Source organism: Triturus cristatus, chromosome 1_1 (genome assembly GCF_964204655.1).
Source record: "Triturus cristatus chromosome 1_1, aTriCri1.1, whole genome shotgun sequence".
Taxonomy (NCBI): Eukaryota; Metazoa; Chordata; class Amphibia; order Caudata; family Salamandridae; genus Triturus; species Triturus cristatus.
The window spans coordinates 569755027-569779674 of NC_140579.1; the positions used below are offsets into that span (position 1 = coordinate 569755027).

The 24648-nt window shown below is 47.9% G+C and overlaps 2 long non-coding RNA genes across 2 annotated transcripts in view; one reads left to right on the top strand and one right to left on the bottom strand.

The window, feature by feature from the left end:
• Window positions 1-9119, bottom strand: part of LOC146870650 (uncharacterized) — a 33623-nt gene extending 24504 nt beyond the window's left edge. Inside the window, exons 1-2 of the long non-coding RNA XR_014959427.1 lie at window positions 8967-9119; window positions 6683-6839 (exon numbers count right to left, since the gene is read on the bottom strand). This is a non-coding gene — a long non-coding RNA (uncharacterized LOC146870650). The remainder of the gene's footprint in view (window positions 1-6682; window positions 6840-8966) is intronic.
• Window positions 9120-10080: 961 nt separating this feature from the next.
• Window positions 10081-24648, top strand: part of LOC146870651 (uncharacterized) — a 231775-nt gene continuing 217207 nt past the window's right edge. The window contains exon 1 of the long non-coding RNA XR_014959428.1: window positions 10081-10175. This is a non-coding gene — a long non-coding RNA (uncharacterized LOC146870651). The remainder of the gene's footprint in view (window positions 10176-24648) is intronic.

Genomic DNA, 24648 nt, shown 5'->3' on the forward strand with positions numbered 1-24648 from the left:
ATGCTCCATGCATACGGGGTGGGGGTACGGGTCGTACATACACTGTTGGGGTGGGGGGTACGCTCCATACGTACGCGGGTGAGGGTACGGGTCGTACATACACGGTTGGCATGGAGGTACGCTCCATGCATACGCGGGTGAGGGTACGGGTCGTACATACACGGTTGGGGTGGGGGTACGCTCCATGCATACAGGGTGGGGGTACGGGTCGTACATACACTGTTGGGGTGGGGGGTACGCTCCATACGTACGCGGGTGAGGGTACGGGTCGTACATACGCGGTTGGGGTGGAGGTACGCTCCATGCATACGTGGGTGGGGGTACAGGTCGTACATACATGGTTGGGGTGGGGGTACGCTCCATGCATACGGGGTGGGGCTACGGGTCGTACATACACTGTTGGGGTGGGGGGTACGCTCCATACGTACGCGGGTGAGGGTACGGGTCGTACATACACGGTTGGGGTGGAGGTACGCTCCATGCATACGCGGGTGGGGGTACGGGTCGTACATACACGGTTGGGGTGGGGGTATGCTCCATGCATACGGGGTGGGGGTACGGTCCGTACGTACACTGTTGGCATGGGGGGTATGCTCCATACGTACGCGGGTGAGGGTACGGGTCATACATACACGGTTGGGGTGGGGGTACGCTCCATACATACGCGGGTGAGGGTACGGGTCGGACTTACACTGTTGGGGTGGGGGGTACGCTCCATGCATACGGGGTGGGGGTACGGTCTGTCCGTACACTGTTGGCATGGGGGGTAAGCTCCATACGTACGCGGGTGAGGGTACGGGTCGTACATACACGGTTGGGGTGGGGGTACGCTCCATACATACGCGGGTGAGGGTACGGGTCGGACTTACACTGTTGGGGTGGGGGGTACGCTCCATGCATACGGGGGTGGGGGTACGGTCCGTACATATCCGTACCCACACTGTGGAATGCTTGTGCGGGCCGTACCCAGGCCTTTGCCACGTGGGTACAGCCGTCCCACCATTGTTGGGGTGACGTAGGTGTGGGCGTGGTACGACTCGTACCCACGCTCTTAAGGCGTGGGTACGGGACGTACCTGTATTGTTGTGTTGCCGGTTCGCGTCGTCAACCACTTCCGTTGTGGCGGATGCTGGCTTTGCTGGACACGCCCCCACCCCCTCGTAGTGACCAGGGCCTGGGGGTCAGGTATGTCCAGGGCATGTGTGCTGTGTGACTTTGGTGGGGGTTTTGTGGCCTGCCCCTGCTCCTGCCCCCCCCCCCTTTCCCCCCTCCCTTTGTTGTTCTGACCTTCTGCGGCGTCTGCGTCGTAACCTGTAGAGGAGGTCGACTGCTATGAGGGCCGGGATGACACGTAGGTTCGGGTCCATGTCTGTCCGTCGCGTGCAGCTACTCCTTGTTCGCATCGTCCTGCTTTCCCGGCAGTTTTAGGCTGCCGGAAAATATTCTCCGTGCGGGATGACGTCGGTGCGAATCGTACTTCCTGGTTCGTGAATGGCAGGCTGCGTGCGTCCCGACGTCACGATGGCGCTTTCCCGGATCACATTTGTATGTTTATTTTCGTCGGTCGGGGTTTTGTATGATTCGTACGGAAATAGTATTTCCGTGCGAATCGTACTTACATATTTGTATATTGTTACGACCGGGTACGCGTCGGACAGAGAATATGCTCCGTCCGACGGTTCGTACCCGGTTTTTACCGGATCGTAATCGGCACCTGAATCCCAGCATGGAAGGATAAAAGTGATAACCGAGACTGCAGACTTTGTGGACACAAATACGAATCGATTCAACATATTTTTTGTGTATGCCCGAAGTTACTAAAAGAACGGAAGACACTAATAAAAGCACTACTGAATAGTATGAACATACGAACGTGCAGAGAAGCCGTAATCAGCTGGCTTGACGGGGCCTCAATCCCTCTAGTATGCAGGGGGGTGAAACTTTTAAATGTGTATTTAAAGGAAATTGGCTGAAACTCCGTGGAGATCGCAATAGACTGTTACAAAGACAAGAACTCCCAAATCTACATTTTAAACGAAATTTTAAATAATTGATGTTTCGAAGTATGTTGTAGACCAACCGTGTAAAAATTCTACTAATGATTTTACGTTTTTATATAAGTATTCAGTAGTACTATTTAAATGTCATTGGTGTAATGGTTTTTGTTTTTAAAAGACCGATCACTTAAATAAATAAATCTGAAAGTTGATTGATTGATTGAATCTAAATCTAATGGGTAAACTTTCTCGTGTGGTATAATCTATTCTATAAGGTCTTTTTTTTTTAAGTTTGAGTTTATTGAAGAAATAAAGAAGGGAAGGAGAAGGAAAGGGGAAGAGGTACAATCATCATGATAAGCATATACAATGAATAAGCAGTGCAATAGAAACTCTCATTTAAAAACAAATATATCAAGCATGAAATTTACATAAACAGAACGTGCGTATAGTAATGAAAGAAAATCATATAATATAATGGAACGTAATATCATAGCAAAAAAAAAGGCATTAAAGTAATAGGGAAATCATGGTGGTTTACGCACCTCAACTGTGTCAGGGTCTGGGGAGGCATGTGTTGGAGCAAAGGAGGAGAGATAGGATACCAAAGGGAGCCAAATCAGGTCGCGTTTAATTGCTAGGGAGACGGGAGATAAGTAATTAGTATCTAGGCGATGATGGAAGCAAACTGCATTCCACCAAGATTGGTAGGAGACATTTGCAGCCTGTTTCCAATTAGAAGTAATAGTATGGAAAGCCACAGCAACTAGAAGATCAAGTAATAGATAGTGGGAAGGAGTTTGTGGAAGGGACGGTGATAGGGAACCTAGAAAAATTTGTAAAGGGGAAAAGGGAATTTGAAATCGGAATATTCTTCGTATTTGTGTCCAAACCAGGTGCCAAAACTTGGAAATAGGAGGGCATTCAAACAACATGTGTTTGAGGTCTGCAACGGGACAGAAACAGGACCAACAAGTAGAGGGGGTGTCAGGTGAAAAACGGGATAAAGCAAGTGGAGTACATAAAGTTCTGTTTTACATAAAATATAAGGTTTGGGTAGTATTAGCAGCTCTAGAGGTTTTATGAAGCTTAGTCCATATTTTGTCCCAAAAAGATATTGGCCAATCTTGAGAAAGGTCTGATTCCCATGCATTCTCGATTTTAGATTTGAGTCTGTCAGTGGAGTATCGAAAAGAGTTATAAATAGCAGAGGCTGAGGGAGACGTTTCCAATAGTAAAGAAGTAGCTTTGCGATCCAAAGGAATATCGGTAGATGTCGCCAAGGAGCGGAGATAGGAGATCAGGACTGGGAGAAGGGCATGGTACTGCGATCGAGCAGAAGAGGGTAATGAAAAGGAGGATTGAAGTTCCTGAAATGAGAGAGGAGTATCCTGGGAAACTAATTGAGAGATCCAACACAATCCTCGAGAATGCCATGTCGTCCAAAATATGGTGCGATTACGGATTTTGAAAAAGAGTTGTGCCATATCGGTTGTTCGTGAATGGAAAGAAAGGAAGGATAAGATGATTTTAGGTAAGGGAGGAGGAGAGCACGGGAATGAGAAATAACTGGCGTACAAAAGCGAACTAAGGAAGACGTGAAGGATAAGAACTCGCGAAAGGTAAAAGGGGACAGAAAGGAAGATTCCATACTTAACCAGACGGGCGGATAGTGCGGAAGATCAGAGGAAAACCAACGGGTCGATTGTTTCAAAGAGAAAGCTTGATGATATTCTCTGAAGTCTGGAAAGCGCACACCAGACTGGGCCTTATCCAGACGCAGTGAAGCCAATGCTATCCGAGACCGCTTGCCATTCCATAAGAATTTCAGCAACAAGGAATCAATCCGTTTGAAGAAGGAAACTGGAATGTGTATCGGCAGCATGGAAATGGTGTAGAGAAGAAGAGGGGATAACATAATTTTAATAGAATTGAGCCGACCCCACCAGGAAAGAAAGAGCGGGTTCCAACGTTGAATAGCCGTGTCCATTTTCTTGAAGACATAATCAAAATTAAATTTGAGCGTATCAGACAAGAGAGGAGCGAACCAAACACCCAGATATTTGATCTTAGATGGTTGCCACATGAAACCCGTTAGGGAAAAAAGATGCTTATGACAGATAGGGTTTAAAGGCAGAATCTCGCACTTATCAGCATTTAGGCGGTAACCTGAGACCGCGGAAAAGGAAGACACCTGCTGGAGAAAGGAGGGAATAGAGGAAACAGGATCAGAGCAGTAAAAAAGAATATCGTCAGCATAGACCGAGAGTTTAACCTGACGCGAGTCAAATTCAAAACCAGAAATACTGTCGTCCAGACGAATTTTGGTAAGGAAGGGTTCCAAGGCTCAAATAAAAAGTAAGGGGGATAGAGGACAGCCTTGTCGTACTCCCCTGTGTAACGAGAAATAATCTGAGGACATCCTGTTGATAAAAATGGAAGCTTGGGGGTTAGAATAGAGTAAAGAAATAATAGAGATGAATTTGGAAGAAAAGCCTATCCAACGTAGGGCCTGAAACATAAAATCCCACCCAATCCTATCAAAGGCTTTCTCCGCATCTAAGGAAATAGCCACGAAAGGAAGCGACAGAGAGGAAGCCTTGCTAAGTATATTGAGAAAAACATGGGAGTTATCAGATGGAAGACGGCCTTTAACAAAGCCTGATTGTTCAGGGCCAATGAGGTCGGGTAAAAGGGGATCCATGCGCAATGCCAAGATTTTAGCCAAGATTTTATAATCCGTATTGACTAGGGAAATTGGTCTGTAGTTTTTGCATAATGAGTGATCCTTATCTACTTTGGGAATTAAACAGATTAAAGCCTGTTGGAAGGAGCCGTTTGAAGAACCGGCCGCAAGAAAGGATTGGAATAACAGTAACAGTTTCGGGAGAAGCAGAGAAGCAAAGTTGTTGTAAAATTCAATAGTGAAACCGTCAGGGCCTGGAGACTTACCATGCCACAATTTGGAAACAGCATGGGAGATTTCAGAGAGAGAAATATCTCGTTCTAGGGCAATGAAATCAACATGAGAAGCCGGGGGAGAGGGGAGCGAATGAAAATATGAAAGAAGATCTGTAGTCTCTGGGATGCGTTCGGGAGTATAAAGATTGTCATAAAATGTAACAAACTCAAAAAGAATGTCTTTATCCTTAAAACAAGAATTCCCAGTGGAAGTTTTAATGGACTCAATCTTTGTACGCTCCTTTCTTATCTTTAAGTAATTGGCCAAAAGTTTCCCCATTTTGTTCTTACCCCCATAATACCTGGAGTTACATTTTAGCAAAAGGTTAGAGGCAGCTTCAGTTGTAAACTTATTAAAGGAAATTTTTGCATCAATAAGTGTTTTTAGAGAAATCTCAGATTTAGAGGTATGATAATCATGCTCTAAAGTCTTTATCTTAGCTAAAATGCGTTTAGACTCGGCCTCTCTATGTTTCTTTCGTCGGGCTACACAATTAATAATAAAACCCCTAGAGGCTGATTTAAAAGCATCCCAAACAGTAACAAAAGAGGAATCAAGGGTGTGATTGAGAAGGAAAAATTTGGTGGCAAAGGCAGTAAATTCAGAACAAAAAAATAGGTTCTAACAGCAAAGCATTATTGAAACGCCATCTGCCAGAGTGAGGGGAAAAAGGAAGTAGATCAAGGTCCACATGAATCGGAGCATGGTCCGAGATTAGGATGGAACCAATGTCAGAGCGTATAGCATGCTGGGATAGGGATTTACTAAGGAAGATATGATCAATGCGGGATTGTGATCGATGTGTGGGGGAATAAAAACTATATTCTCTAAGATCAGGATTACACAATCTCCAGATATCCACCAAGGCATTATGCTGAAGGGTATTAACAAATTGAGAGTGCATCCTAGAGGGGATAAAGTTAACATTGGAATGACGATCGAGGAAAGGATCAACAATTTGATTACAATCTCCCCCGAGAAGTATGTAACTTCCAGAAAGGGAGGATAGCTTAGTTGAAATAGAGGGCCAGAATAATTTATCGATCCCAGTTGGGGCATAGACATTAAAAAGGGTGATAGGAATATTATCTATAAGCAGTGTAACAATAACCCATCTACCATCAACATCACATTCATGAGAAATTGAGGAAACATTTAATTTTTTATGTAATAAAATCACAACACCTTTTTTCTTGGAAACTGTGGGGGAGCAAAAAACATGACCAACCCAACAACGCCTGAGTTTTAGAGCCTCCGTTTCAGAGAGATGAGTCTCCTGAAGGAGGGCAACATCAGACTTAAGTCTCGCTAGATGTGATAAAACCTTTTGCCTTTTTATGGGATTGTTTAAACGCTTAACATTCCACGATGTAACACGGAATGGAACGGCAAAGAGAAACAGCTAACACCAACATGCTTTTTATTGCAGAAAAATTACTTGAGAAAACTGAGAGAATTGTAACAAATTGATGAAGGAGAGAGGGCAAAGGAAGGAAAAATAAAGAGGAAGAAAAGGAAAGAAAAGAAGGAGGGAACCACTATGAAAATAATACGGAGTCCAAGAAAAGGAAGGTACCTGAAAGGGAAAAGGGAGGAGAGAGAAAGTGAAAAAGAAGGAGGAGGGAGCAAAAGGTAAGAAATCGGGAGTAGAAAAAAGGACAGAAACATAAACCAACAAGAAGACAGTACATGTTCAAAACGAACGACTGAAAAACATACTTACGGAACGAAAAACTCAAGAATGAGGATGGGGTGGTGGCGCCAGGAGACAACGACGATAACATCCAGAGCAGACATCAGACCTCAAATTACTATGGATCCAAAAACGCAGCATACAGAAAGTAGCATGGCACAACAGGGCATGAGGAGGTGAAGAGAATCTGTAGAAACAAGAGAGACATAATATTGAGGGGAAAGACGTATCATAGGGAAACAAGAAAAAACAAATTATAATAGAACTACAGAGGAGACATGTGGAAGTGAAACAGGTGCCAGAAGAAGAGACAGTAGGGAATTCACAACATCAGCGATAATGGAGGGACAATAGAAACAGAACACAACGAGTTCCAAAGAGAAGTCGCAGGACCCGTCAACCAGGTTTGGATACATCCATAACATCTGAGGCTTGCCGTTGAAGAAATGCTTGCAAGGCTGCAGGGTCTTCATAGGTGGTTGTTCTGTCTTTATATGAGACAAGGATGTAGTAGTCCATATCTAGCATTCAGGGCCCGTAATTGAGGTCGCATGTCCAAGAACTTCTTCCTTCGATCCGCAGTAGCCTTGGAGACATCTTGTGAAAGATAGAGGAGATGACCTTCCCACATAATTTGTTTCTTGAGCTTGGCAGCTGAAAGGACCTGTAGGAGATCAGTGAATTGCAGGAATAACATAATGATACCTCTAGGTTTACTAGCGACCTTCGGTCCAAGGCGATTGGCCCTTTGAATGTTAACGGAAGTCAGGGCCGGAGCATCTAAGATCTTGGCAAGAAAGGATTGAAAGAAGACGGTGGGATTTGACCCCTCTGTCAGTTCTTGAAGACCATATAAGCGTAGATTGTTCCTACGATTTCTATTTTCCAAATCCTCTGTCTGTCGTTTAAGTAGAAGTATCTCCGCTTCCAGAGACGGAATATGGGAACAAGAAGATTGCAAAGAGTCTGTGGATGTTTCCAAAGTTTGAACACGGGACTGCAGAGACGACCATTTCTCCTGCATAGCCTGCATGTTCTTTGTGGTAGCTTCCATAAAGGGCTTGAATGCACGAAGTTCTTCCAAAATGAGATCCATTGAAGCGGATGATGAGGTACTCCCCGGGGATGGTGGGTCTTTCTTCAGGCGCTTAGAGGAAGCTAGAGAAGACGGCAACTTCCCTTTGTTGCGCGCTTTGGGGATGGCTCCTCGTGGTGAATCCGATTTCGGTGCCGCGGTGTCCACCATGTCCTGGGGAGGAGAGTCCGAATCCGAGTCCACAGGTAGGTGAGAAGAAGTAGCCAGCTTTAAATTCCGGAGTTTCCCCATGAAGGGTCGAAGAGGCAGTTGGACGAAAGCAATAGGTCAAATGATGAAAGTGCAGGAAACCGGAGTCGAAGAAGGACAAGCAAGCGTAAAAGACAGACAGGCTGAAGTCACCATAGGCGAAGCAATGCGGACTGGTAACAAAAGTAAGTATGCTCATGCAAAGGTAGAAGGAAATAGGAAATGTATGAGAGGAAACATATTGTAGTCCTGTAAGAAAAGACCCTTCACAAAGTACTGGAACCTGAAAGGTCTCTTCAAAATGGTGTTTATACCTTACAGAAACAACTCCTTACTGTCCTGGGGAGTAACAAATGAAGACCTTCAAAGATGCGCAATAGTTCAATCCTCTAGATAACTACATATCAAGTAGCCTGAGAGCGCAAAGTTGTCGCATTGGTTCCAGGGGTCTCATTCCGACGTCTCCATACTCATCGGGCTGTAATTGCGCCCCCCCAGCATCACCAAGAAATGTAGCAAGAGTACAGGTATACAGGTGAGCCTCCGCAGGGTCTCGCCATATCCGACCAAAAGCCGCATCAACTCAGTCGCCAGAAAAAGGCAAGGCAAGACCTGGTCACAGCCCCACTACCAAAGAAAGGACTGGAACGTAGCAGGAAAGCACAGACCACAGCCAGCGTCAAAAACAGTTTGCTTAGGATGAAATTGAGATCCTCAAAGTATTGTGTAATGAGGGATACAACTCATGCTTCATTGATATTCCTGCAGCGCACTGGAGAAGATGACAGATTCCTAAGATGGCGGCTATGTAAGTGTCAGTCAGAAGCAGGTCATCCTCCTAATCATGCCCAAGCATCAATAGAGGGCAAAAAATGCACAAAATGCATTCCAGCAGACATGAGCATAAAAACGTTATCCTCATAGGCAGTTACAAATGTAGCGCTGATATGAAAACATCTGTGGGGAGCATACGCGGGCAGAGCCAATGAAACAAAATGGCGGCCGCGCGAATTCGCTCCAACGCATTACCTTCGTTCGCCGGTTAAAGACGAAACAGGAGTCAGCGAAAGTGTCCCCATCTTGTTAAGGCATCATTCCAACAGCCTCGCAGCAGAAAAAACGCCACTGCTGTGCATAATAAAATGCGCCGTCAGCACCCCGGACCGGGAGCTTCACAGAAGCGCCGCCATCAACGTCGGGCGCTAGCCACGCCCCCATCTATAAGGTCTTTTAAAGATCTGTTTTAATGTCAATGTTTAATTACTGCAGGTGCTGAGCACGGCAGACCCTCCCCACTTAAAGAACTGTCACTGTGTCTAGAGTCCCTGCAAATCTTAACCAAAGCCTCTTTTGGTCCTCATTATCCCCCGCCCATCATTGAGAAACACAAACAGCACTCTCCTCACAGTAAAGGAAATCACTACCTTCAATAAATCAATCAATCAGCATGTGTGAAGCGCAACACTGTCACCCCTAGGGATATCTGGGCGCCTCATGCATCCAAGTCAGAATCGCAGAGGGTGGAAATAGGGCTACTGCGTGCATCAGCACCCTAAAACAGTCAGGTCCAGGGGGCGCGGTCGCGGTCGCGGATACCCCTTTTCATCATAGCGCTCATGTTTGAGAGCGGTTGAGGTTCCAGCGCCGGGCAGGCGACTCGCCCTCAAACCATCCTTACGTAAAATATGATTCCTCGATAGCACTCACCCCAGCACTGAGGAACCCTCGACGGAATCCCCCACCCACCCCATCCGCCAGCAATATCTCGGCAGCATCAACTCTTATTTAAGAAAATCCTTAAAGAGTCACGCCTCCGCCCCCCCCCCCCCCCCCCCCCCCTCACCACCGCCCGCCCCGCTAAACTCACTGACTTCCAGCACAGGAGTCACTGATCAGTCCCCTCCCCCAAAGACCCTCTTGCCCCTGCGGAATTCTTCCCGAGGCAGAAACCAGGGGCAGCTCTCTCAACACCCCTCCATTTGGATTTTCTAGTCCTCCTCCCCCCATCAAGAGAAACCTCGGCCACCCCCGCCCCGCGCACATTGATCTGTGCGGGATCACACGGAGGTGCGTGCGGCTGTGCGGTATGTGAGAGGCATGAGAATAGGGGAGGGGGAGAGGAGGCAGCGAGCTGAACTACTGCAGAGGGAGGGAGGCAGCACTGCAGCAGCGGCTGGGCAGGACCGGGCTCCCCAACTTCTGCAGCGTTCAGAGGGGGATCCGCAGGGCAGCTAGCAGGTAAGGAGAGAGCCCGGGAAGACGCGAGGCAGGAGATATAGTGGAGAACGGGGGGCGGCGGTGGACTGTGGAAGGAAGGGAAAAGGGAACAGGAGTAAGACGGGGGACCGAGGCCGTGAAGAACTGCAGACACGAACATGACTGAAAGGGGCTCTGGAAAAACTTAGCGTCAGCAGAGATCTGTGGGGGGAATCTGCAGCAAGGGACAGATGGGTCCATGGGGGCTCGTAAGGGACAGGGAGTATGTAAAGCGGACTGCGGAGAAGTAGGTAGTGTAAACGAGCATCTGCGGGCAGATCCGCAAGGCATGTAGGAGCCGGCTCTAGACAGGGCAGAGGTACACAAGCCAAGGCTCTGCGGGGACAAGTATGTAAGTGAGGAGTTACATGGACATACTGCGAAGACAGACTCCGCAAGGACACGAGGTGGGCAAACCACGGGTTTGCAGGGACACCAGGCACGTAAAAGAGAGCTCTGCACGGACACTGCAAAGACCGGCCCAGCACGGGAATACTGTATGTAAATGAACTCTGCAGGACCACGGAACATGAAGTGGAGCCTGTGATGTAGAGGTGCGGGGTCTGTAAAGGGATGCTCCGCGTGCGGATGAGGCACATAACAGAGATGTAAGACGGAGGCGAGCGGAATGTAAAGGAGGCTGGGAAGCAGGTCCGGCTCCAGGAATTTTTATTTGGGTGGGCCAAGGGTGCATTTGGGTGGGCCACTGCGGGCTCAATTTGTCGCATATATGTCTGGGCAGGCCTGCTTCAGGGCCCTCCTTTATCTCTTCTTAGTCTTACAAGGCCCAGTAAAACGCATTCTTTCCAGATCTCTTTCTAAAAAATTATCACTCTCAAAAGTGTTTTTTCCATGTAATGGATGGGAAGAGGAGGTTTCTGAGGTGGGAGTATCAGGCAACTGGCACTTCTCGGGCTCCCTCTGTGCGAGCCTTCACGGAGAATCCCTCTTCATTACTACCTCCACCTGACCCCGGACTCTGCAATGCACTCCCTTACAGGCTTGATTATCCACTTCTCCTCTCTCCAGAGCACCTTATCTCACAGCTGACCTTGGGTCCCAGCCCCATATCAGGTACCATTGGGTTCCACTTTGATTTTTCCCGGTAAAAAGTTAAAACATTAGTAAAATCACCTTCAAACTTAAAACATTGAATAAAGCAGTAAATATAATTAGCAGCACTTTAAAGTATGTTCCACAGTAGCCCTTATGACCCGACTGCTAATTAAATAAACAAAAACAGAAAGGCCATGACAGGGCCGGCTTCAGCGCTAGTGCGAAAGTCTTTTTTGGCGCCGCACCAATAACCTTTACTACCACCTTCCAACAGTGCCCCTCATCCCTCCATGGCCCCCCCTATTGACCTCCTCCTTGGATTCCCTCACTGCCACCCTCCACCAGTGCCCCTAATCTCTCTGTAGCCCCTCCCCCTCATGACCTCCTCCTTGGATTCCCTCACTGCCACCCTCCACCAGTGCCCCTCATCTCTATGTAGCCCCTCCTCCTCAGACTCCCTCACTACCACCCTCCACCAGTGCCCCTCGTCTCTCCCTAGCTCCCCCTCCATCTCATGACCTCTTCCTCGGATTCCCTCACTGCCACCCTCCAACAGTGCCCCTCATCGCTCCATAGCCCCTCCCACTACCTCCTCCTCAGATTCCCTCACTGCCACCTTCCAACAGTGCTCTACATCTCTCCGTAGCCTCTCTCATATGCATTTCATTTGTTGTATTGCGCCACTCATATCAGTGTAGCGTGTCAGCACTTTACACCACGCACACATTATACAGAGACAATGAATCATACAAGTATGTAAATGAGTCTACAGGGAATGTCACATAAGCCAATGAGGATTACAAGGTGTAGGAATCACATGTCATCCATACTGGTGGGCAGTATATTTTGAGAGGATTTGGTTTGGGGAAACACAACCTTAGGATTTAAAAGAGTATTCCATGGGGGTCAGCTTTACTGATAAAAATTTATCTCTGCTCAAACATACTCATTTTAGCAACATTAGAATGATGAAAGACTGGGGAAGTTCTAACTATATCACAAAACAAATAAAGTTAAGTTGTAACTATAAAATTCATGTTTGTATGCAGCTCCTTGATGACAGTTCATTGGTCACTGTCCTATGTTAGGATTGTAACTTCTGAACTGCAAGTAACACAAGGATCTCTGTGACAAAGGCAGTACCCACTGAGCTATCCACATAAAATACAGTTCATCTGCATTTAAAAACTACTTACAGACAAATGATTGCTCTCCAGCAGGATCATTTATCACCAGCGTTATCTGGGCATTTTTTATTGTCTTATTGTTGCCCTGCATCTGCCATGATAATGATAAAAACTGTTCAAATGAAGCACAGACGAAGTATGTGTCCTGCTGGGGCTTTGCAGATTTAAAAAAGAAAAACAAATACTAACACATTCTCTTACCTACTCCATAAAACAAACATTGTGTCACAGCCTGATGTGATAAGCCCCTGCAGGGGTCAGGAAAGGTGAATAGGAATAAACAAACTTCTTTTCTCCTGCGCTGCATAGAAAAAGAAATATCCACGCAGCAGAACAGTCGGCAAAGGTTACCTTTGTCAAAGAAAGGATTTGTCCCTTTCGCCATGTGGAGATGAAGGGGTGAACAAATAAACAAAGCCTCGTTAACATGTAAATGGTCTTTTAAAGACCTGTGAAGTACTCGGGTGCGGCTACGATAATCTCTAAAACTGTCTGTGTGTGTGGGCGCCCGGGAAGCTGTCTCAGCCTGGGCGCACACACACAGACAGCCCTTTTTGAGCCCAATGCCGTTGTTCGCCTGCCTTCAAGTTCACGCCCTCAGTGCGAGGGCCAAGGCTCCTGTTTGGGTGGGCCTGGCCCACCCGGCCCACCCGCTAGAACCGGGCCTGCTGGGAAGGCAGAGATATCAGTTAATTAAAGAAGAGATCAGCGGGGCCGAGAACAGAGACTCTGAGGGCCCCGGGTGTGTAAAGGAGGCGCGGGTCACGCGGGTGATATGATGGGAGGCTTTGCTGAGACTTGAGGTGTGTAAATGAACCTCTGTGTAAAGTGAGGTTCGGCCGAGCCACGAAGTGTGTAAGGACTTGGCAAGGCAAGAGGTGTGTAAAATGAGGCTCTTCTGGGACATGCGATATGTAATTGAAGCTTACGGGCTTTCGGGAATACGAGGTGTGTGTACAGAAGAAATTTACAAGAGGGGTAGGTGAAAAGGGGGGCCCTGTTGGGATGTGAGGTCTGCAAAAGAAACTTTGCAGACCTGAGGTACGCGCTGTGTATAGGAAAGTCATCTAGCAGGCAGTTGGAGTGTGTAAAGGGACGTTCAGAGGCAGCCCCTTTGAGTGTGTAAAGGGAGGTTGTTGTCAGGGACTTGGAGTGTGGAAGGTTCAGAGGCAGCCCTTGGAGTGTGTAAATGGAGGATCAGAGGCAGCCCTTGGAGTGTGTAAATGGAGGATCAGAGGCAGACCTTGGAGTGTGTAAATGGAGGATCGTAAATGGAGGATCAGAGGCAGGCCCTTGGAGTGTGTAAAGGGAGGATCAGAGGCAGGCCCTTGGAGTGTGTAAAGGGAGGTTCAGAGGCAGACCTTGGAGTGTGTAAAGGGAGGATCAGAGGCAGGCCCTTGGAGTGTGTAAATGGAGGATCAGAGGCAGGCCCTTGGAGTGTGTAAAGGGAGGTTCAGAGGCAGACCTTGGAGTGTGTAAAGGGAGGATCAGAGGCAGGCCCTTGGAGTGTGTAAAGGGAGGTTCAGAGGCAGGGTCTTGGAGTGTGTAAAGGGAGGTTCAGAGGCAGACCTTGGAGTGTGTAAAGGGAGGATCAGAGGCAGGCCCTTGGAGTTTGTAAAGGGAGGTTCAAAGGCAGACCTTGGAGTATGTAAAGGGAGGATCAGAGGCAGGCCTTTGGAGTGTGTAAATTGAGGTTCTGCAGAGACATAAGGCCTGTACTGGTGCGGACTGTGGAAATGAAATGTAAAGAAAGGCTCCGCATGGACATGCGTTGTGCAAAAGAAGACCAGCAGAGGTACGAAGTGTGTAAAGGACGCTCGGCAGGCATGGGATGTGTAAAGGGGGAGTTCAGCAAGGATGCGGAGTGTGTAAACGTTCTGCAGATACACGAAGAATACGAAGTCTCAGTAGGCAAGGGTACGAAATGTAAGTGTAAATGGTGGCTCGGAAGCAATGAGTTGAGATATGGGGGGATGTGGGGTGATGCCCCTCCAGCGGAAGAGTCTGGACCGTCAGTGTTGAGGGACACAAGCGCTTGCTGTTGAAGTTTAATGGCCGTCCAGGCTGCTGGGTAGCAGGTGTCCGAGTAGCCGAATAAGATTAAAGGGGCGATGGGGGCGGAAGGTTACATAGAGGGGCGGGGCAGAGCAGGGTGCAGTGCTCCCGGGTATCCCCAGGGTTAGGGGTGGGGAGCAGAACTGTGAAGATATCAAGGGCCGGCTGGAAGGGGCGGGGCTACTAAACACCCAGGTTAGAATCAGATTTGGGTGGGAGAGGAGGAAGGGGGGCAGAAATAACTAGAGAGAGATAGCGCATGACTCAAATATTAATTTATTGAAAGCAAGCAGAGAAAAGACTTCATGGAAAAGAGAGAACGACAGATAATTCCAAGAAGTCGTCCGTTTTGAGAAGGGGACAGCGCTAAGGACTCTGAGGGGTAAAAGGAGACTCCGACAGAGAGATAGAACGAGAAAACGCGAGAGAACAAATTGAGTGTGAGGGGAGTATAGGCATTCGAAAGCAGCGATGGGAGAACGGAGTGCAGAGAATTCAAGAGAAACGAGTCAATGAACGTGAGAAACTGGGACTCAAGCAGGAAGGTGAATGAGTAAGGATAAAGAGGGAAAAGCGAGAACGTGACTAAAATACGCCGTTGAAGAAAGTAGTTACAAACCTGTGATAAAGTGTGTCATGTGGCGAAACGGCCAGAGCTGCCGACTAAGGAACTGTGGAACGGGGTTCAAATCTAACGTCCGCTTGCCATCCTGTTATGAGCAAATCACTTTAATCTCCCAGAGCCTACAAAATATGAACGTGTAATATAACTGGTGCTCATGTAAAGCGCTACAATGTCTTTGGGTTCAGTTCGCACTATATAAAACTGCAAAAAAGGCAACGGGCAGGGGTATAGAAAAGTACCAGAGGAATGGAGACCGTAAGAAAGGTAAACCATTTTTAGTGCTGTTCATGCACCCATCTGAGGTCCCCTTCACCTCTCACCGGCCAGAGTATCATCCAAGAAACGCAGCAGCCCCCAACTTCTCTCCCCTCCCACCCATCGAGACGACAGAGTTGTCGGAAACTTTAGTGCAGAGCAGGCGCATGATCCAGGGCGGCATCCCCACTCTCGCCCCTAGTGTGGCAGTGCCTGTCGCAGTCTTTGGAAGCAGAGATAGAGGTAGAGAACACGGAGCAAGGGAGGTGGCACTAGAGTGGAGGAGGTTGGCAGGGGCGGGGAGAGACCCTGCGTTCTGAGGGGCTTACATTCACTATAGTGTAAGTCGCCATAGTGGTGGGAGAGGCTGGGCGTGTGCTCGGAATCGATTCCCGCGTTACTCTAAAGTATTCACAGATGCCTAATTTCTCAGTATACTTGACCTCCCCCTCCCCGACCCATCCCCACTACCCCTCACCCGTCAGCTTTTGACAGTGGCGGGAGGTTTCGTCTCCAGATATGGACCGTTGATAGGAACGGTATCTGTCCGCAGGAGGGAGCAGCAAGGCTCGTTTCACTCGGAGTGTCGCTCTGGAGAAGGGCCAAGGAGCGGGTACACTCATCTAGGGTGGCGGAGCCGGTGCTTAAGGAGTTGGATCACGGAGCTAGGAGGGAGCACTCCATGCAGGGCAGGCTCTCTCTACGACCCGATAGCTCGCATTGTATTTCGCTCTTATTTTTGGGGGCAGTATTTCCTGGAAGCATCTGCGTCTGCCTGTGTCCCCATGGTGTCAATTAGAGGCAGCTGCTGCCACCCTTGGCTCGGATACTGTCATTGCGACCCCTGACCTCAGAGGTCATTTAGGTAGCGCCAGGAAAAGATTGTACAGAAAGTTCTATGAGGCCTCTTTACTTTCTGTAACTTCCTTTCCTAGCTCTGTCTCCAGCATCCCAGCAGCAAATACGAGGCCGAAGAGATGCCAAGGATGGGACAAAAAAGCTATCCTGTGATGTCAACAGGGATCAAATCGCGTGATGCCACTTCCCGTACCTCTGGCATTTTGTTTGCTCAGCGTTCTTGCCATACTCCATAAACGTGTCTTGTGCACTAAGCAGCGTATGCATACCATGAGATGTGTGTGTGTGTTTTAGGGGGTACCCACATACATACCCTACCCCAGTATAAAGATGTAATCGTGTCAGACCCCCATGCAGTATCCTGCTTTTGCCTTAGTTGCTACGAAACTCTGACTGTCCCTCGTAAATCAGACTTTTCAAAATTCAGATGTATTTTATATTCACCTCTCTGAAGATGTTTCAACAACACATTGAAGGGACCATCAGTGGCGGCTGTCAAATGGAGGGTGAGGTGGGGGGCGTGCACAATAGAAAATAAAAACAAAAGATATAAAATGAAACACTTTCCAAGTCCTCTAAACTAGACCTCTTCTTCAACTGCAGGCCAGTCGCCAGGAAACTCCCTGGACCAATCATGGCGCTGCACTCATGCTGTTATACAGCATGAAAGAAGTGCCCTGATTGCAGGGCGCGCCCTCACTCGGCCTCCACAGCGTTCTGGAGGCCTGTACTAGTTATAACCCAGCTGTTTTAAGACAGTTGGGTTAGAGATGTGTAAAGTGCACATGTGTGGCTGGCCTTCGCAAGACAGCTGGCTAAAAAGACATGCACACTTTAAACAGTGCACATACAACCCACCCTCCTCTCTGCTGCTGTTATTCACCAGGCTCCGCCACGTCCTGATGCTCTGTTCGGGACGGGGGATGAAAAATCAAATGGTAATGAATTACCATTTTATTTTTCATCTCAGGAGCATTGGGGGTAATTTAAGTGGGGTGCCGCCCCAACGGAGGAGCCACCCCTGATCACAATACATCTCAAAACCCCAACTGATGTCATCAAACAAAGCTACTTTCTAGAACACCTATTGCTGGTGATTGTTACAGATGCAGGACTGGGAGAAGATAATTGTATTTTTTTCTCTACACTGGATGACTCTTTTAATTTTTGGATTTCACCTGCTGCGCTTCCCAATGAAAGGACCACATCTGAGCCTAAGTTAACTTCCAAACCTTCTCATCACATTTATAAATGAAGACAGCCTCCTATGGGGTAAGGCCTTAACTGGCCCAAGTCTCATACCTGTAGGTCCAGGTGAGACTGGGCACCAGTGGTCACTGTCCCAATGTCCTACTGGGCTAAACCTGGAAAAACAGGGTCTACTCACTTCTCACTGGGCGTGCATTTTTACCAGCTCCCTTCAGGCAACCAGGGGCTGGGTTATGGTATTTGGCTGACTGTACCTCAACTTTGATCCCTCACATCCACACTCTTATTGCAGCCAAGGGCCACTCCTGCTCCCATGGCTTTATAGCTTGGTCAAGGAGCTGCAGAAGTCAGGAGCCGTCGGGATTAATCCCCACAGGCAGAGCCGGCCTTTGTTAAGATAGCGCCCTGGGCGTGGACAGAGAGAAATTTGGCACCCATGCTGATGGTAGTGAACTAAATGAGGCAAGAGGGGGTCCCTTTTGTGATCACTGGTCAGCACCTGGATGAGCAGGGACTGGCCTCTGAACACAAACCTCTCTGGACCTCCCCCAGTGCACCTGAATCACCGATAGCTTACTTGCTTCCCACAGATGATGGTTTTGTTGACGTGTGCCAGCAGGGGTCAGAGGGTGAAGGGAGGGCAAGGAAGGGGGCTACAGGGGTGTTAAAAACATCAGTCGCTCTTATGATAATGAAGGACTAAAACCACTTTACACTGGCAAATCAGACAGAAATGAACAGGCAGGTACAAGGCTGGAGCAAGAAAAGAAGGGTGCTGCTGTTGACATAACGTTAATGCACACAGCTCCATGCGCCCCTCAGGAAATTGGAGCCCTGGGCCTGGGCCCAGTTCGCCCATGCTAAAGGCCAGGCCTGACCGCAGGGTCTAATGGTTTGCAAATATTTGTATCCAGCTCAAGAGCTACTGGTTTGTTTACATCAGTACCACATGGCAGAGGGTAAAGTGACAGGCAAAAGTACCAAAAAACACTCCTGCAGTGCACAGGTGTGGACGTCACATGCCCAGCTTGCTAGCACTGCAGCTCAGAACGTGTGCTGAAGATGTAGATGTGGTCGGCAACAGGGTTGTTAGTGCAGAGTGCTGTAAGTTGGACAGACACTGCCAGGGAGGATCCCTGGCAAAGCAAACAAGCATTTGCAATGCAATAGGTCTCGCAGTTGCCAGAGTTTGAGCTATTGGCATTGTAAAGGGCAATGCATTTTATTTGTGTTTTGAAAACCTGTAAGCGGTGCGTAAACACGCACTTTGTACATATAGCCATTGCTTACGAGAAGTAAGGCTGGCAGCAAAAGAGGTGCAGTTACTGCCAGGCAATGACTATGCGCCGCTTGCAGGTTTTTCAAAACACATACATAAAAGGCATTGTCATTTACAAAGCCAAAAACGTCTCGCAAATACGAGACCTATTGCATTGCAAATACTCCAAGGTCCTTGTGCTGACTTCCAAATATACACAAAATCCCATAAAATGGCCCTACACTGTAAAAAAAAAAACATAATTCCTGTTGTGAACTGCAAATGCAAACGACCCCTGGCATCCTACAGGTGATGAAGGTTCTTTACTACGTTAACTGCTTCTTCTTACAGCAGCATAGTTTGCTATCACTGAAGTCTAAATTTTGTGTGCATAATTTCTGAGCAAGTGTCTTCCTTATCAGCAGGAATAGGGCCAAATTAGACAAAACAAATGTGTCATCCTAGTTTATTCGTGGTCTCAAGAAAAGAGCAGGACAGACTGATTTGTGCTTGCAGTGGTAAGCACCCAGCACCCCAATACATATGTTTGATGTCCCAAGTAGAACATTTTCGTTCAACAAATATGACCCATTTGCTTGTTGCCCTTATCTGCAGCGAAATATATTTTTTTAAAGTGCAGCAATATATTGTGCGTTAAATAAAAACGAAAACCCAGTTTACTCTGGACCATTAATAATTCATCAGTGCGCCAAAAGGTAAAAGGAGCTCAGTTTTATGAATGATAATGCCATACATTCACTCACACCAGTGTAACTCTTGCTCATTTACTTTCCTAAACCACAGACCAATATATGTATAGAAAGCTGCAACTACGATGAAGTGTAGAAAAGAAAATTTCACCATGGGTTACTCCTTGAAGAGTGCATAGGAGGTGGGCGAGTAGTTCCGTGGGTGTTGCGCTATAGGATGCAAGGTTAGAGGGTAAAAAGAGGCTGGAAAACACAGTGGTGTGGAGTAAAAGTGGAAGGGCTGGGTAGGTGCGAAGAGGGGTTGTGGCTTGAGGAAGATGCGTTGTTTAAGTATGCGCACAAGTTGTTTGAGTATGCGCAGTGTGCAGAAGGAGGCTGGCATAATGTGTGAGAGAAGGGCTGTCAGTGCCAGTTATGTTCACGGAGGTGGGTGGGCAATGGCTTGTGATGCATTTGCGGAGGGTGGAGCTCGCAGTGTGGGTGTGATAGTAGAGGAGGCGCCGGCGGGCTATGCTGTGGCTTGGGGGCAGGTGTTGTTAGCAATATGTGAAGCGCTGTGGTTAGTAGGGGCGGTTTGTAGATGTGTGAGCGATAAGTGTTTTGTGTAAGGAGGTGAAAAAAGGAAGATAGCTTGCAGTTTCCGTGTGAGAATGCCTGTCACGCCATGGAAAGACGCCCCTAGAGGAGTCCTCTGGGAAGCTGTGAGTTTTGAGAAGGTAAACAGCCACTCCCCCTACAGTCCCCATCGAAGTGTGCAGCCAGTACCTGCTGGTGTTTTAAATTTCCACTATCCATCCTACGCAGCACCCTCTCAGCAGCACCTTTACAGCGCCCCCTGGATCGCCAAGCATATTACCAGCATGGCTGCAGCCATTCTCCCTTAGCCAACGTACACATTATGCCTGATTCATGTATCGAAAGGGGTGGCCCCCTGGCCTCCCGTGGAGTGCTTTGCTGGAACGGAAGTAATGTTTTGGGCACACATGCGGATGTATACCTGCATTAACCACTCAGCAGCGCTTGTTCAAAAGTCCGCTTTTAAGACCCAAGCATGGCGCTTCCAGGCAGGAATACTATTTGTTATGGGTAGAAGGAAAAAAGGTGGTGACTGTTCTAATATGTTATTACTTTTTTAACAGCGTGGAGGATTGTTCATCCATTACCTTTTCGACCATTAAAGACCCAAAGTGTCACGGATGTTCTCAAAAAGCTAGGATACATCGAAGTACGCTCCCGCTGTTATCTCGCACAGGCACGCCCCTCTTCAGCGTTATTCCCCTCCGCATGGTTTTATCTTTTGGGGAGGGGCATGAACCACTGCCACTCCCAAAAAACACAGTCCACCATGGCACCCTGCATACTTTCAAAGTACACGAATGGGCGACCACTAGTCTGAATGCCGCAGTCATTAATGACGTCCCCCCCAGCAAACCTTGAAAAAGTTGTTTACCTTCCCTGTCCCATCCCGCTGCAGCTGCCCCGGCCAACATACGCCATCCCTTAGCGCCCTGAAGCCCTTTCTGTGGCGCTTCACAACATTGCAGAACAGATCGCTAGTTCAGTCGGACAGAAGAACAAGCCGGAAGTCAGGCGCCCTTGCCCGGGACGTGGGCGGGGCCTGCTCCGGCAGGAAGAGAAACGGCGTGCCATGCTAACGCGGGGCTCCCATGCTGAAGGGAGTGCCCCGCGGTGGCGACCGGAGTGGAGCGAAGCCCCGGGTCCCAGGAGGGGGCCCGGGTGAAGACTGCGGCGGCCGAGGCTGCCCACGGCAGCGCGGGGCTCCCGGGAGTGCAGGGAAGCCCCGCAAGAAAAGTGCTGCAGCCGCGAGGAGGAGCCCCCCCCAGAAGAGCAGCCCGGTGAGTGAAGAAGGGCTGGGGGGCTCCGTGTGGGGTATTGTTGGTGCCTGATCGAGGCACAGCGTCCTTTTGGCATTATGAGCGGCCCCGTCTTGCAGCGGGCCGCTCCAACAGGGCTGACGTGGTCGGAAGGGGGACAGGAGATGTGCACGCCGCGTGGCTGTAAGCGCGTACACCAATTCAAATCCGCCAAGAGCCTGCGCGTGCACATCTCCTGTCCCGCTTCCGAGGCAAGTCAGCAACAATAGATCTCGCTGGCGACAACAGCGCTTCGCGCTGAGTTCGCCAGGCGAGACCTAAAAATGGACATTGAACCAGGGCCCTATGCGATTCTCTATTTCTGTCCTTTGTCAGCTAAAGAAATTAAATGGCACTCTCCTGCCTGTAACACACCGCACCTGCAACTCAACATCACTGGAAATGCCAAAACTAATGAGTTTTCTCCCATAGTATGGTGGTCATTTTCAGGGTCACTCTTGGGAGAGCATGCAATAGCACATGCAATAGCGCATGCAATAGCGCATGTTTCTCAGTTGTGAGAGACTGTTATTAAAAAAACAGGGCATGGCACCACCCGTTACTTATACTTTGTCGGCTTGCGTGGCACTCTACAGCCTTGTAATTCGTCAAGGCAAGCCTAACATCATGACCGGTTCTCTCTGTGGAGCGGGGGTCAATCACTGATTGATTCAACTTAATCAGTGCCCATTTGCTGCTCCCGATGTAATTGAGGTACTATTTTGTTTAGTTGAACTTTTAGTGCCCTGCAAACAGAAAGTGTGTGAATGGAAAAACGTGCTCATCATGACAAACAAAATTACAAAGATTTGTTTTCTATAGTAAACTTTCTTTATTTTGCCAAGTCTTCTTTTCTCACTTTGCACTCATGTTTTATTTTGTTTTTGCTTGTGGGCGCTGTTCTCCAAAGATGCAGATTACCTTATTGCAAAGTGACATTTTTTCTTTTTTATGTTTAATTTCTAAAATTATACTTTAACACATAACCGTGCAGTACACCTCAATCCACCCCACTTCAATCCTCCCCATCCATGCCAATCCACCACACCTCAGTCCACACCAATCCACCTCATTCAATCCAATCCTCCCCAGACCAATCCAATCCAATCTCCCCCACTCCAATCCAATCCACTCACCCCAATCCAGTCCACTCAATCCCCCACACTCCAATGCTCCAATCCTCCCAACCTACCCCACTCCAATCATCCCTACTTCAATTTGCCCCATTCCAATCCCAAACAATCTGCCCCACTCAATCCAAAGCAATCTGCCCCACTTCAATCCAAAACAATCTGCCCGACTCCAAAACAATCAGCCCCACTCCAATCTGCTCCACTCTAGTCCAAAACAATCTACCCCACTCCAAACTGCCAAATTAAATCCAAAACAATCTACACTACTCCAATAAAAAACGGTTTGCCCACTCCAACCGGCCCCACTTCAATCCAAAACAATGTGCCCTACTCGAATCCAAAGCAATCTGCCTCACTCAAATCAGCCCCACTCCAAACCAAATCGATCTGCCCCACTGCAATCTTCACCACTCCAATCTGCCACACTCCAACCCAAAACAATCCGCCCCAACCCACTCCAATCCAATCCAATCTAATCCCCCTCACCCCAATCCAATCCACCCCACTCCAATCCAATCTACCCACCCCAATCCAATCCAGCCAAATCCAATCTACTCCACTCCAATCCACCCCAATCCAGTCCACCTCATTTCAGTCCACCCCACCAATCCAGTTCACCTCACCCCAATACAATCCATGTCAATTCAAACCACCCCAATACAATTCACCCCACTCAATGCAGTCCACCTCACCTCACTTTAATCCACTCCACACTACAATCCAATCCACCACATCCATGCCAATACAATTCACACCATCCCCCTCCATTCCACCCCACTCCATTTCACCCCAGTCCAGTCCACCCCAGTCCAGTCCAACCCACCCCACTCTGATCCAATCCACCCCACTCCAAGCCACTGCACTCCAGTCCACTCCAATCCACCTTATTCCACCCCATTTCAATCCATCCCACTCCAATCTAATCCCCATCTAGTCCACCTCACTTCACTGCAGTCCAATCCACCCCACTTTACTTCAGTCCTATCCACCCCACCAGCCATGGCCGCTGCAGGTAAGAGCGGTGGGGCCAGGTGAGGGGGGATTTCGAAAGACGACCATGAGGGAAAATTAAATAAATAATTAATTTTCCCTCATGGTCGTCTCTCGAAATCACCCTCACCTGGCTCCACTGCCCCACCGCTCTTACCTGCAGCGGCCGTGGCTACACCCCACCCCAGTTCAGCCCACTTAATCCAATCCATCCAGCACACCACACTCCAACCCACCCAATTCAAATCCAATAATTCAAATCCAATCCACCCCACTCCAATCCACCCCTTTAATCCAGTCTACCCCTCCACTCCAATTCACCCCACTCCAAACCACCCTACTCTAATCCAATCCACCCCGCCTCAATCCAATCCATCCACCCCACCTCAAACCAATTTAATCCACCCCACTCCAATCCATCCGCTAACATGGATGGAGAATGTTATAGCTAAGGATTTTATTTTACGTTCTGGAATTAATAATGCTTTATTCGATTTTTATTTAGGTAGCTTGATGTTTTTTATAGTTATTTTATTCCAGTTATATAACTTGTATTTATTTGGTACAGTTTTAATTACCTAATACACATTTTTCATTCATGCATTAGGCTTACAGATGAGCAAGCCACTGAAAGCTCGAGACAGGTTAGAGCCAGATGGCAGGTTCTGTCTTGGCTCAAGGTCCTCTCGGACCCTGGAAACTAAATGAGCCGAGCTTTCATATGGCCTGCCACTCTCACTCTCACCTCATGCGCCAATAATTAAATGTAAAACATTAACCTTTGGTGTAAAACACGAGAAAGAAAGAGTTACCCGTCAGATGGCTGAATTGCACAATGTGATACCAAAAATCTTGTGATTAATCTCGGCTTTCCTGTTTGCCCCAATTTTGTGATCCTAGGCAAATATTTTATTCAAGTGAGCCACTTTGCCTTCATTATCACATATGAGAGTAGCTTTGAATGCATGAGTTCAGGATGTGGACTGTACAATAAACTCTTGCGTTTGATTTAATAAATTATAATGTTGCTCCAGGTATATTAAGATTGTAGGGCACATATAGGGTACACAAGACAACACACTTGCACTTTAGTTCACTAATTGTTGTCATTTCGTGTGGGCTGGAAAGTTTCCAAGTTCCATTTCAAATTTTACCACATATTAATTACCTCTCAATGCACTGAAATAATCTGATGCAATAATGTGAAACTCTTCCACCTGTTAAAACAATATAATTTTTTGAATA